The 13,084-nt window shown below is 41.4% G+C and overlaps 1 protein-coding gene across 1 annotated transcript in view; it reads right to left on the reverse strand.

Moving 5' to 3' along the window:
- LOC119430816 (LIM domain containing preferred translocation partner in lipoma) overlaps positions 1 to 13,084 on the reverse strand; it is a 267,474-nt gene that overhangs the window by 252,630 nt on the left and 1,760 nt on the right. The window contains exon 2 of the mRNA XM_037698297.1: positions 6,058 to 6,114. The gene's annotated coding sequence lies outside the window, so the exon portion shown is untranslated. The remainder of the gene's footprint in view (positions 1 to 6,057; positions 6,115 to 13,084) is intronic.

Raw genomic sequence — 13,084 nt, forward strand, 5'->3', positions numbered from 1 at the left:
AGCCTATACTCTCCAAAAAGAACCTTGAGACAGTGATCCACGCCTTCGTAACATCTAGGCTTGATTACTGCAATTCACTTCTGTTTGGAATCAGTCAGTCCTAATAATAAGCCATTATTGTTATCTTTTTTTTTAATCACATTTAATTAAAAAAAATGTAATGTCACATGCACTTTAAAGTTTATGCACAGTGACTGAGGCTTACTTTCTAGTCTGATTTTGTGTCCATCTCAAAGTGAAGAACATTCCTTCAACCTTTAATCAGACAGGTTAATCCCATCGAGCCTCGGGGACTCATTACAAGAGAGACCTGATTAAAAAGCACGTGCAGTCTTTGGTGACCACAAGGAGCCACTACTAGCAGTTTGGACATTTTTTAGATGTGTTGTCATCACTGTGTTTCTATACAATGATGAAATTAGTTCTCTGCATTTACCCATCACACATGGGATACACCCAGGTGGGGCGGCGGGCAGCTATGTAGGCACCCAGGGAGCAGTTAGGGATCGGGTGTCTTGCTCAAGGACACCATGACGTGGGCATAGTGGGGTGTTGAGCCTGCAACTTTCTGGTCCCAGGTCGGCTGCCCTGCCTCTCTACACCATCTCGGCCCCCAGGATTTATTTACAATCCTTTATACTTCAAATCAATGATCTTCTGTCAATCCAGGTATTCACCAAAGGAAGTCTTAAATGGATATTAATCTTTTAAAACAAAATAAATAAAAGTAAATGTTTACTGTAATTTGGGCCAGTATCTGCACTGACACTCTTTAAACCTCTTCAGAAATGTGACTTGTGTTAAAACAAATAGAAGAAGTGGCTTTAAAGTTTGTTGAATTTGAGTGCAACGATGTACGAGCGTCACACCACTGCTACAGGCAGCAGCTCTCACCAAGTCAAACTGAGGCTCTCCCCTCAAATGTAAAGCAAACGCTGTCACGTGCTCACCGTTCAGTCTCAGAAGCGTGAACGTTGGAGGCAGCAGGACGATCTGACATTTGAAGTGGATGTTTGCAAAAAACAGAATTCATCAATGAAACAAGAAATCACCATCTCTTTCATGCACACACCTGTAAACCCACAGTTCTTAAAGCGTCTCTCCTTCCCCTCTCACCACCCACTCGTGACAATTAGCAGCAAACAAACTTGACTCTGGTTAAAATAAATATTTCTGAAGCGCTGAGCAAGTCTCAGTTTTAAGAAAGAGACTTTTCTGAACTATTGTTCGAGCCAGAGAAACAATCACAACCAATTGCCAGTCGTCTCCTCACCTGCAGATGTGCACAGGAGCATTTCATGGTGCATAACGCAAGAAGAAAACAAACGGTGACACCTCCCTGACATCGCTCAAAACCTTGGATCAAGCTGCAACACATAGTGACAGCTCCCTACAAAAACCTAACTAACCTGCACTGTTTTGGAAAATGGGGAAAATACGATGAATCAAGCTTTTTAACCTTAAACTCCTGCTACAAACTGAACACAAATGATACTCACAGATCACTGAAGCACAAAGAGCTGCTGGCTTTACCAAATGGTAGTCACTTGGAAGACTCGTCTCGCTCTTTGAAAGCCTTGTGCAGCTGAAATGACTCACATCCCCTCTTCCAACCTCTGTCAACCATCAAGAGGAGGTAAACATTTCCAAATATGGAGAAAATATGAAGACACTATTGAGGTTAATATCAGTTTGGTTTGCTTTCAACTTGGAATGCCAAACTGTGTGAGCCAGTCGCTCAGCAGAGCCAGCTCTGTGGTGCATACCTCTCACTAGGAATAATAATGATGATTGCAGAGAACTTTTCACAGTTGTTTTGAGCTCAGTCTGACCCAAGATGGGTAAAAATGTGAGCCTGCCTTATTGTTTTCTTAAGACTAAATGCAAACAGTAAAAGATGAGTAGTGTTGAAGTTATAGACACAAATCTTTACCCATTGCTAAACTGCAGGGAAACAGAATCCACCAAGCCCAGATTGGCAGGTAGAGTTAGCCCATTTACTTCAAGAAGCTATCTTATTGCACAGATTGTCCTCAAGTGGCTAAGAAGAAGTAATTAAAGCTTGATTACTCCCACGAGTGCAATAGGTCAAAGGCTTAACAGCTGCTAAGGGGAGAAAATTACAATGCCCTTCCTAGACGGGAGATGCATTGAGGAGCAATTTGGCTCGGGAGTCCTCGTTTCCTCAAACAGAACAAACCTACTTCATTTAGGTCCCTCAGGAAAGAACTGCCGGTACATTCACACCATTTAACACTCGTACATTACAGGGAAAGGCTTCTAGTAGACAAACCTGGAGACGTCTTGCTTTGTTGGAGTAACCTTCATGAAAATGCACAAACCTGATAGATATCTTATTTATCACAATGCCAGCTCAACATTTGTTTCTGAAGTCATGTCATTTTCTATAAACCATCAGCTCAGTGACTGAAAAAAGATCAAAGAAGGAAAAGTAGGATGTTGAAAAGAACAGCTTTTATTTTTTGGAGTATGTTCCATAGACAGACCAACACCAAAATACAAACTACAAGTCAGTTTGGAGGCACATTAATATATGTATGTATACGTAGGTCTCTCTTGTAAATGAGTCCTGGTGACTCAGTGGGACTAGCCTGTATAAATAAAGGTTGAATGAATATACAAACAACTAAACTGGGCATATAAAAATGTTTCCAGTGTCATCACTGACAGAACAGCTGTAAATATTCTCAAGCTGTTTATATCACATCACAGTGTTTGTAGAATAAGACCATTTAGACACCGATCACTTATTATTTGACTGTGGTCACATCCTTCTTCCTGGAAACAAGCTCCAGCTCTTCCTGCGGAACCCCAAACCATTTTCAGGACAGAGAGGATACATAATCCCTCCAATGAGTTCTGGATCTGTCCCAGGTCTCTTCCCGGTGGGACATGTCTTGAAACCCTCCAAAGTAAAGTGCCACGGAGGCAGCCTAATAATGTGCCCAACCCACCTCAGTTGACAACTTTCAATTTGGAGCAGCAGCTTTACTCTGAGCCGTTTTCAACTTACACCACGCCACCTTAAAACCTGACGTATAATAAACAAGCAGAGTGCTGGAGCACCACGTCGCTGACGGATTTGAATAGTGACTTTTTGGCCTTTTTCTAGATGAGTGTTTTTCTGGCCTGGAATTGAACAGGGAATTCAAGTAAATGGACTGTACTTGTATAGCGCCTTTCTATCTTATCAAGATGCTCAAAGTGCTTTACACTACAATCCGTGTCCTCATTTACCCGTTCATACAGCACTCTACTAGATCTCTACAAAGCTTATTGAACAAATCATTCTAAAGAGACTAAACAGAGCTTCATCACATTCATACACTGATGGGACACGCATCAGAGGCAACGAGGGGCTCAGTGTCTTGTCCAAGGACACTTTGGCATGTGACTGCTGGTGGATTCAAGCAAACCTTAATATTTTTAGTGCAAGTTATTCAAGTGGGTAGGAGAATAACAAAGGAAGGTTTTTGTCTTTTGTCTAAGGCAGCACAGAGTGACAGATCCTGTCGAGTGGAGGGAGCAATTTTATCCTCCGCCAGGCACAATGGTGGAGCCAGGAACTGGCCAATGGTGGCCTTGGCCACCACCACAGATTAATTTTCACCCACCCCAATCATTCGATGAAAGTATACTTTTAAGAAATATAAAAACTAGAAAAAACATCCTTGACAGAGAGGAATGTTGGTTTGCGAGAGGAGTAAAGAGAGCCATCTTTGTGAAGAGAGCCCGTCCATCGTTAAACAGGGGTCCATGTCCAACTGTCTCTCTCTTATGATGATGTTATTGTGAATATCACTCAGCCCTCTGTAAATAGCAAGCGGCCATCAGGGCACCAACGATAGCTCTTTTTACACGTGAACAGCTAGTTTTGGCTGTAACCAGTAAACTGGTTGATCCACTATTAGAAGGTGTTATTTATAAGACTGAGTTTGTTGCAGCTCCTCAGACTGAAGTAGTTTTTTAGATAAAAGACAAAACTTTTCAACAAAGAAGAATCCGTCCAGAGGACCTGACAACTTTGTTAGAAAGCAGTTTACTCAAATGAGGAGTGATTAGTTTATATGGCAGTAGCCATCTTGGATTTTGGCAACACAATTTTCAATAGGGACATTTCTTACACATACATGCAGCCACACACCAACATGGAAGTCTGTACCTCACTTGCTTTTCAAGTAATCCAGCTCACAAGACAGAGAGACAATACTTCCAATTCCCCTTTTTACTCTGCCAATTGGGACAAAAATACAGTGCCTATCAGAAGTACTCATCCCCCAGGACATTTTGTTGCTGTCATGGTCAAAATAAATTGGCCTTTACAAAAAATATTCATAAACACTTTATTCAAAGTCAAAATGAAATCAAATTCCTACAGATACAAATAAAAATATATAATACAAAACAAGTTATTGCATAAATATTCACCCCCTTTACATTACCTCTCCTAATTCAACTCATAGATAAGATTATTGAAAAGTACAGGTCAGGGGATGGATACAGAGGGATTTCCAAGGTCTTAAACATCCACAAGAGTTCTGTTAAATCCATCGTCAAGAAATGGAAGAAATATCAAACGTGTAAATGTACCATGACCAGGTCATCCTCACACTGAGTGACTGAGCAAGAAGAAGAAGAATGAGAGAGACCACTAAGACATGTTTGACCACTCTGAAGGAGTTACAAGCTTCAGCAGGTAAGATGGGTGTAGTCTGCGTGATACTCTGGTATACGGAGTATACCCACTAGAAAAGCTTAAGAATTTCAGTATACTCACTTAAAAGTGCCCAATGATACATGACATATCATTAGGCACGTGTCATTGATACGTTAAATGGCAAACGCTTCCGTAACAATCTATCAGCATGCAGCGCTTTGCTATGATACCGTTTTATAAATTCTATAACATTTTTAATACAAAGCTGTGTTGTACAAAGTTTGTTGTTCATTTATTCAAATATAAGCATCAGAGAAATTTTGAAATGTTCAATATGCTTAAAAATCTAAATAAATTGACAATTACGTTGTACTAACCAGTGCACTTTGGTTTCTAAGCGCAGTATACCCATCAAAATATAGACTACACCACCGGATGGGAGAGACTGCGTATACAACTGCCACCTGGGTTCTTTACCAGTCTGAGCTTTAAGGAAGAATGGCAAAAAAAAAGTCTCCCAACAGTTCCAACTTGGTCTCGTTAGACCATAGAACTTTCTTCCACTTGACCAAGGAGTCCTCCACATGCAGCTTGGCAAACTCTAGCAAGATTTAATCCGTCTCTTCAACAGTGGCTTTATTTTTGTCACTTTCCCCATAAAGCTTAGAATGGTAAAGTACCTGGGCAACAGTACCAAAATAGTTTTACTGCATACTTCTTTAACAGAAATATGGGCTGTGGTAGCTCTGGGTCAGTGCCACGGCCTTTTAAGCATCAGGCTGAGAGTTTGAGCCCAAAGGGCTTCCGATATACAACGATTGCAAAACCTTTCATGCCAGGTTGCTCACCGTGGCGAGCCAAGCAGAGGGAAGCAGTCGAAATAAAAACTACTAGTACTTGAACTAGTACTTGGAAATTAAAAAAGAACCAATCTTGTGTCAGTTTAAAAAACAACATTAAGTTAATTCAGCTTTGGACAGATAGTCCTGTTAATTCCACTGATTCTTTTTAAACCAAAGTGCTTCATTACCCTCAATCACAGATTGACATCCAGTGTATGTGTTCCATGCCAGTACTGCAGTCGTATAAATTTTAAAAAACACCTTCAAGAAAATGTTTTAAAACCGTTTGCTTCGTGTTTATAATGTGACCTGACGCAGAGGTAATGTGCAGCAATTAAAAAGTGGAACGAAAAACTTCATCTTCAAACAACGGTTAGCGCTTCGAGTCTAATGTTCCTTTTAAACATCGCACATTCTCACGCAGAGTTTGAAAGGTTAAAAATAAATTGCATTACCATTTAAACAGTAAACATAAAAGCGAAGGACACCACAGAAAATGCAAAAATAAAATAAAAAAGTTCAAAAATGTTATCCTACCTCTTTGAATAGTGGGAATTTCTGGAAGGCAGCTGAAGCTCTTTGCCGCGTTTTGATCTGTTTACAACGAGAAATAACAAGTTTATGTTACTCAAACAGATTAGCCAACTATAACCAGGCTGTGCACGACCACACCAGCATAGTAAACAGATGTTGTCATCTGGGAGGCATTATATTCTTGTGACTATCATTCATTAGCAGAAAGACGGAGCTTGGCCTGGCTCCTATAAATTCCACCTGGGAGCCACAGGTTGTCCATTTATAGTCCAGTCTGTCAGCCTCGTCACAATGCTGGGGCCCAAAACTAAACTGGAAACGTCCACAAGAAAAACAATGCTGATGGGTGACACCACAGATTATGTGCAGAAGTCAACAAGCAATAATCAAAGCAATAAATAATCATCACTGGTGGAAAAGGAACCAGTTGGATAAGTTTGCATTGACAGTCTTACAGTTGGTGTGTTGAAGCACACGAGCACAGGCCCCAGCTGGTGAAGGTCTAAACAAAAACAGAGGTGAGCATATCTGTTTGGATGCCTGGTAGATGTCTTAACGCCAGATTAGAGCAGACTGTGAGTAACCGTGTAAGACAAGAATCAGAACGTCTGCGCACAGACTGCTGGTCCACAACCAGCCACAGCTCAGTTTCTGTGCGCCTGTCGGAACATTGTGCTGAAAAAGGCTAACAAAACTAAAGACATGAAGCTGTGATTGCACAAAAACAAAACTCAAGTGAACCATTGTCGACAGGGAACTATCTTACACTTAAATGCAGTTACACACCAAAGTGGAAGACGGTTAAGTTGCTTATTTTCCAAGTTATCCTGCTCACAACATGCACAGACGGGTGGAGGGTGTTTTCAATTACGCCTCTTTGCTCCGGGACAAGGGACTAAAATGAGAGGCAGCGCTTCCACTAATCAGGTTCTTCTCTTGTGTAACCAAGGTTGTGTCTGTAAAGTTCACACTCTACCTTTAACTACAGGAGTCCCTCGCTACTTCACGGTTCATTTATCACGGACTCGCTCTATCGCGGTTTTTCAAAGTAAGACTGGACATGACACACAACTGGCTGATTGATGGATGAGCCGCACGATCTACATGCAATTTTTATTTAAAATAAATTAGTTTAAATTATTTAGCAACTGCTGCACATTTGTGCAGCCCACACAGACTGTCATGATTTCCGCTTTGCAGCGGAGAAGTGGGCGTGGCCAGCAGAGAAGTGGGCGTGGCCGAGAGCGCTGGCAGATGGCAGAGAGCAGCCGGAGGCAGAGAGCTGAAATCATGACATTCTGTGCTCACTTGGAGCGTTTAGAAACATTGTTTAGAACATTGGAAGAGTGTGGGAAGGGTTTAAAACACATTTATATACATTTTTTAATTTTATTTAGAGTTTCCTTCTTTCGGCGTCACCACAGCAAACTAAGTCGCAAAATGACTTGCCTGTTATTTTTATGCTGGATGTCCTTCCTGACACAACCATAGACCACCGAGCTACCACAGCCCTCTGTGTGGAGCAGAGAGCTGCTATCTTCGGCACCCGGGGGAGCAGATGGTGGGGGTTAAGGGCCTTGCTCAAGGGTCGAGAATGGGGCAAATGAGGGTGGAGGCAGTTGTGGATGCTTCACCTATCACACCCACATTTTGATGTCGTCGGTACCGAGAGTTGAACCAGCGATCTTCCAATCACAGGCCCATCTTCTCTGACCTCTACATCACCACTCCCTCATACAATGAGAACACCCTGCAACTTTGCAACTTCTCCCACTTAGAAATCATGGAGGGGTCTGAAATATTCATGTTAGGTGCATGTCCACTGTGAGAGACATAATCTTAAAAAAAATATCCAGAAATGACAATGTAAGATTTTTTAAATAATTTATTTGTGTGTTACTGCTGCAAATAAGTATTTGAACACCTGCCAATCAGTTCTGGCCCTCAAAGACCTGTTAGTCCGCCTCTAAAAAGTCCACCTCCACTCCACTGATTATTATAAATTAGAAGCACCTGTTTGAGGTCGGTAGCTGCATAAAGACACCGGTCCACCCCACACAATCAGTAAGACTCCAACTACTAACATGGCTAAGACCAAAGTCAAAATTTGTATTCTGTCATCTGGAAAATCTGATTTATTTTTCCATTTTATAGCAGAATAACGTCTAAAGCCTCGATGAGTATTGACATAAGTATAAGTTATTTAATATAAGTATAAGTTCTGTTAACAAGACGGAAGATGATGCTCTAAACTTTCACTACTAACCACGACTACTTACAGTAACAACTACCAGAACACTTGACCCGACTCTTGTGAAGGTTCTTCTGGGTCCTGAGCTGTGTGGAACAAGAAATCACCAAATGCCTAGCATTCCTTGAAAGAGTTCATATCGCCCGACCCCTTTTGACTTATAAGTGACAGAATTTTAGTTCTAGTCAAAACTTAGACGTCTCAGGAGAGACTGTGTTCGTGCTCAGAGTTTCTATTGTGAATGAATCTCAGCTACTACTACACCAAATTTTAGTTCAATACCTTTGGTTGTAAAAGTAATGAAAGTTTCATATGTTTAATGTTTCCCTGCTCTGAACGCATATCCAACACTTTCACCTACAAACTACGCTATATGCTACTGTAAAAAAAAAAAAAATATATATATATATATACCAATTATTTTTACATTAGTGGCATAATGTCAACACAAGTTCAAATCATCCAGTAACTTTAGCAACTATAAGTTGAACATTATTAACTTGGCGTCATAAAATATTTTGACCATTCTGAAGTGGCGTTTGGTTTCAACCTTACACAAAATAGTATCTTACCTGTTGTACATAACTTATTGAATGACCTGTTAGGAGAAATGAACTTTACTTCTGACAGGACTGACAGCCTAAGTGGATCATTGTGGATCGTTTGAAAGCTTTAGTGGTTGAAAATGTCGTTTCATAGACTTTTACATCACCATCAAATTTACCTTTAATGGTCATTTACAAGTACAAATAGCAGCAGCATCAAGCTGTAGCACTTCTAATGCCGCCGTCTGGATGGAATTTTATATTTATTTGAAATAAATGCAATGCAAACATGACGATGATGAAGAAATGTATATATTACACAAATCACGATGAAACTCTGAAGAACAAAACTGTTTGAGGAGAGCCATGATACACGTTGGAAGTAGGTCCTTATTAACTAGTCAGTACTTCCTGAACAGACCCACTTTCAAAGCAGACTGCTGCCATTTCAAAACAACTGCATTCAACAAAGTTTCATATAAATTAATGCAAATTCCATTACTGAAACCTTTGCACCACTATGACCTTAGCGTTCAATCGTTTTTCCAAAGAAATGCTGTGAAATTGTTACAGGATCTGACCCCCTGGCTCTCCCTGACTCCTGCCACTACTTGTGCTAACAAATAAGCAAAGACATCAATGTACTGTAAGTAGTGAGGCAAAGTGAATATAATGGCAGCGTGAATGATTAAGAAATATCATTTGCATGAATTGTCATGAAAGTTTAAAAATGGAGCTGAATTAGGAGAGCACTAACACACTTTGCTCTTATTCAGACTAGATATTAGCTTGTCAGCCCGATCAAGATAGAGCACACGCAGATCTATACAATCACTTCCTGGTTTGTATGATGCTCACACTCGATGTTTAATACAGCTTATTAAACAAGTGCAAACATCTACATGGAGCCTGGTTGACTGTCATAAGCATTAGTGTCAGAAGCATTTGTAATGTGGGGGTACACACTGAGGGGGGGCTGGGGGGGTTCCTCGCCTTGAAATTTTTGAATAAAGTAGATGCCATTTCCTTTATTCTGGTGCATTTTAACAGGTTGTTAAACATATGTTTACCTATAAAGACTTTATTCAATACCTATATTAGAAAGCAACAAGAAGTAGCCTGACCAACAGCTCTCCTTGTGTGAATAGAACACACTTCACTTCTCTCACACATCCTAACACCCCCACACCCCACCCCGGTCAACAACAGCCAGCACTAACGTAACTCTAAGCTAGTGGCGTGCAATACAGACCTGATGGCTAAGATGCTACAGAAATAGCACTCTCCTTCTCTCATGTATCCTAACCCCCCGCCCACCCCGGTCAACAACAGCCGGCACTAACGTAGCACAAAGCTAGCACGCAACACAGAAGTGGATCCTCCTCCTCCTTCCCCCGTAAGCGTACTGCCAAGGCAAGCGACCTCAGGGTGTGGTGAGCAGTTATAGGTAACAAGGAAAACCTGGAGTGGACTTTTAGTGGTTTAAGTATTCTCCTGTTAATCAAGTGGAATGGATTTGTTCACAAAGAAATAGAAACAGCACTGGGTGAACTAATATTTCATGGTAAATGTGGGAGCGTCCAAACCAATGTTTATTAAATGTGAGGGGGACACATCCCCTTCACATATAATCGATGTGACTCCTATGATCATGTCACAAATCATTGTTGATGTGATGCTTGTTCATTAAGGGTGCCAATGCCCGAGTAAGCACTGAATCACCCTTACTACTACTCTGCTCACTATTTTTATTTATTTTCACACTCAGCAGCTTAAGAAAAAAACATGACATATGCATCAAAAGGTATGGTTTGATTAGGAATAGTGTGCTATAACTTTTGGGAGGGGTACATAACACAACAAGGGCAGAATTTGCCCCAAAAATATGTGAGAATTCATTATATTTTGTAAAAGACACAAGAAAGACACCTGTCTCACATTTAATGTGCTGTGCTCCAAAACAATGCAGCTGAGTTCTTCTCCATGCCTCCTTCGGTTCTGCACTGCTCGCTTCATTTCTGAAAACTAGGGGTGCACCGATTGCAGATTTCTGGCCGATCACCGATCTAAGCCTGACCTGCTGATTCCGATTTTGGCCGACACAATTTTCTTTTATAAGCGACACCGTCAGTTGTTATAAGGTCATAATGCACCTTCAATTTTCTAATCTTATTTTATAGAAAAACATACCCTTGAACAATATCCTAGAAACAATACAAACTTGTTTTAACTGGCCATGAGGTAGTGCTCTGAAATATAAATGAAGTTTAGACAATTGTTGTTGAAACTAAAAAAAAAAATCTGTAAAATTGATTTCTCATGCAAGTACTGGCCGATCTCCCAAAATGAAGGTAATAGGGGCCGCACCCCTACTGAAAACTCACATCTGTATGGGGAGTGGTCGGCTTTATCTGGTATTTAAGAACAGCCCAAGTGAGGAGAAAGCTGAACTGGTCTTGAGATGCCATTTTGCATAACTGTTTTAAGAAAGAGCCTAGAGTTTCACTGAGACACTCAAACAGGCTGTGCATGTTCCCACGACAGTTGATCCCGTCACACTCTCTCCATTAGTGGGAGTTTGGTCGCGTGTGCATATCAAATGCTAATGACTTCACTCTGGGTGTATTAGCATTTCTTACAATATTACATTTTAGTTACACAAGTTCCAGGAGTTTTAGGCAATACTAAATTCTTTATGGGAGGGTGGGATAGTGGTAGGTGTGGGGATAGATCCAGCAGAGCCACGACCCTTCGTTCGCAGGCCCACCCTCTTTAACCTCTGCACCACCACTCCTCTCCCTAAATACTATAAAAACGTAAAGATTCCCGTGACTTTCAGATCCCTCAGCTGCTCCCGGTTCAGGGATTATTTTTTAACACAACATATAGTACTTGCACAGTGACTGTGCAGCACGACGGCTCAGTGGTTAGCACTAGCTATGTTTACATGCGCAACATTCTTTGACCGGATTGAAACGTTTTCAGATTAAATAATTCAAATGTATTGTTTACATGGGCACAATCTGTTCATGATGAGCGTTTACATGCAGCGGGCTTTGTTCTGAGCAGCAGTACTGACATGCGCAGAGTGGTAAACTCTCCTGAAAAAACCACCGAAGAAGAAGTTCTACTTCCGGGATGAACGTAAACAAACCTGAGCGCCCAAAATGGACCCGCGACAGGTTTTAATGATGGTGGAGACGTTACTGCACTCCCTGACTGAGCTACAGGTGATACAGATCATTTTGAGCTCTTTCAAAGTTTCTAGTAGAAATGTTGTTGACCAGTTTTGCTTCACTGACATGCTAATATTATTAGCATTAGCCAGGCGGAAATGGCAAAATCGCACATGCGCAGTCAGGTCAGTTTTTCACAATCAGATAAAAACGAACAGATCAAGCGTTTACACGCGCACCGATCGTTATGAATCGGCGTAAACCGCCCGTTTCGTTCTGATCACAAATTATTTCGGATCACGCTGACTACACAAAAAATAACCCGAACGGTGTGTTTGCATGACGCGTTTTTGTTCCGAACGTCCGTTTGATCCGGTTCCTTATACCATACCATACCAATTTATTTATATAGCACTTAAAACAGCAACAAGGCCAACCAAAGTGCTGTACAAAAGAACACAAACATGCACAGCGAACAGGAAAACATAAAATAGAAATACAGATACAAATAGCAGCAGAAGCTAACTAAAATGGCCAACAGAGTAGAGAACAGACCGGACCAAAACAAATCACACCGTGTTAAAGGCAAGCGAATAGAAGTGGGTCTTCAAGCGAGACTTAAAGACTGAGAGTGTGAGAGCCTGCCGGACACTCAGTGGCAACTCATTCCACAGTCGTGGACCTGCAACAGAGAAAGCCCTGTCACCCCTGAGCTTACGACGGGTTTCTGGGACTGAGAGAAGCATCTGGTCTGCTGACCTCAGAGAGCGCGGTGGGACATATGGCTGCAGAAGATCAGTGAGATAGGATGGGGCGGAACTGTTCAGTGATTTAAAAACGTACATGAGAATTTTGAAATGGATCCGAAGGTGAATGGGTAGCCAGTGCAGGGAGGCCAAAACTGGCGTGATGTGCTCTCTATAGCCTGTACCAGTTAAAAATCGGGCTGCAGCATTTTGGACCAGTTGTAGACGAGCAATGGAGGACTGACTGATTCCAAACAGAAGTGAATTGCAGTAATCAAGCCTAGATGTTATGAAGGCGTGGATCACTGTCTC

The sequence above is a fragment of the Nematolebias whitei genome, chromosome 3, assembly GCF_014905685.2.
Source record: "Nematolebias whitei isolate Nwh7 chromosome 3, NemWhi1, whole genome shotgun sequence".
Taxonomy (NCBI): Eukaryota; Metazoa; Chordata; class Actinopteri; order Cyprinodontiformes; family Rivulidae; genus Nematolebias; species Nematolebias whitei.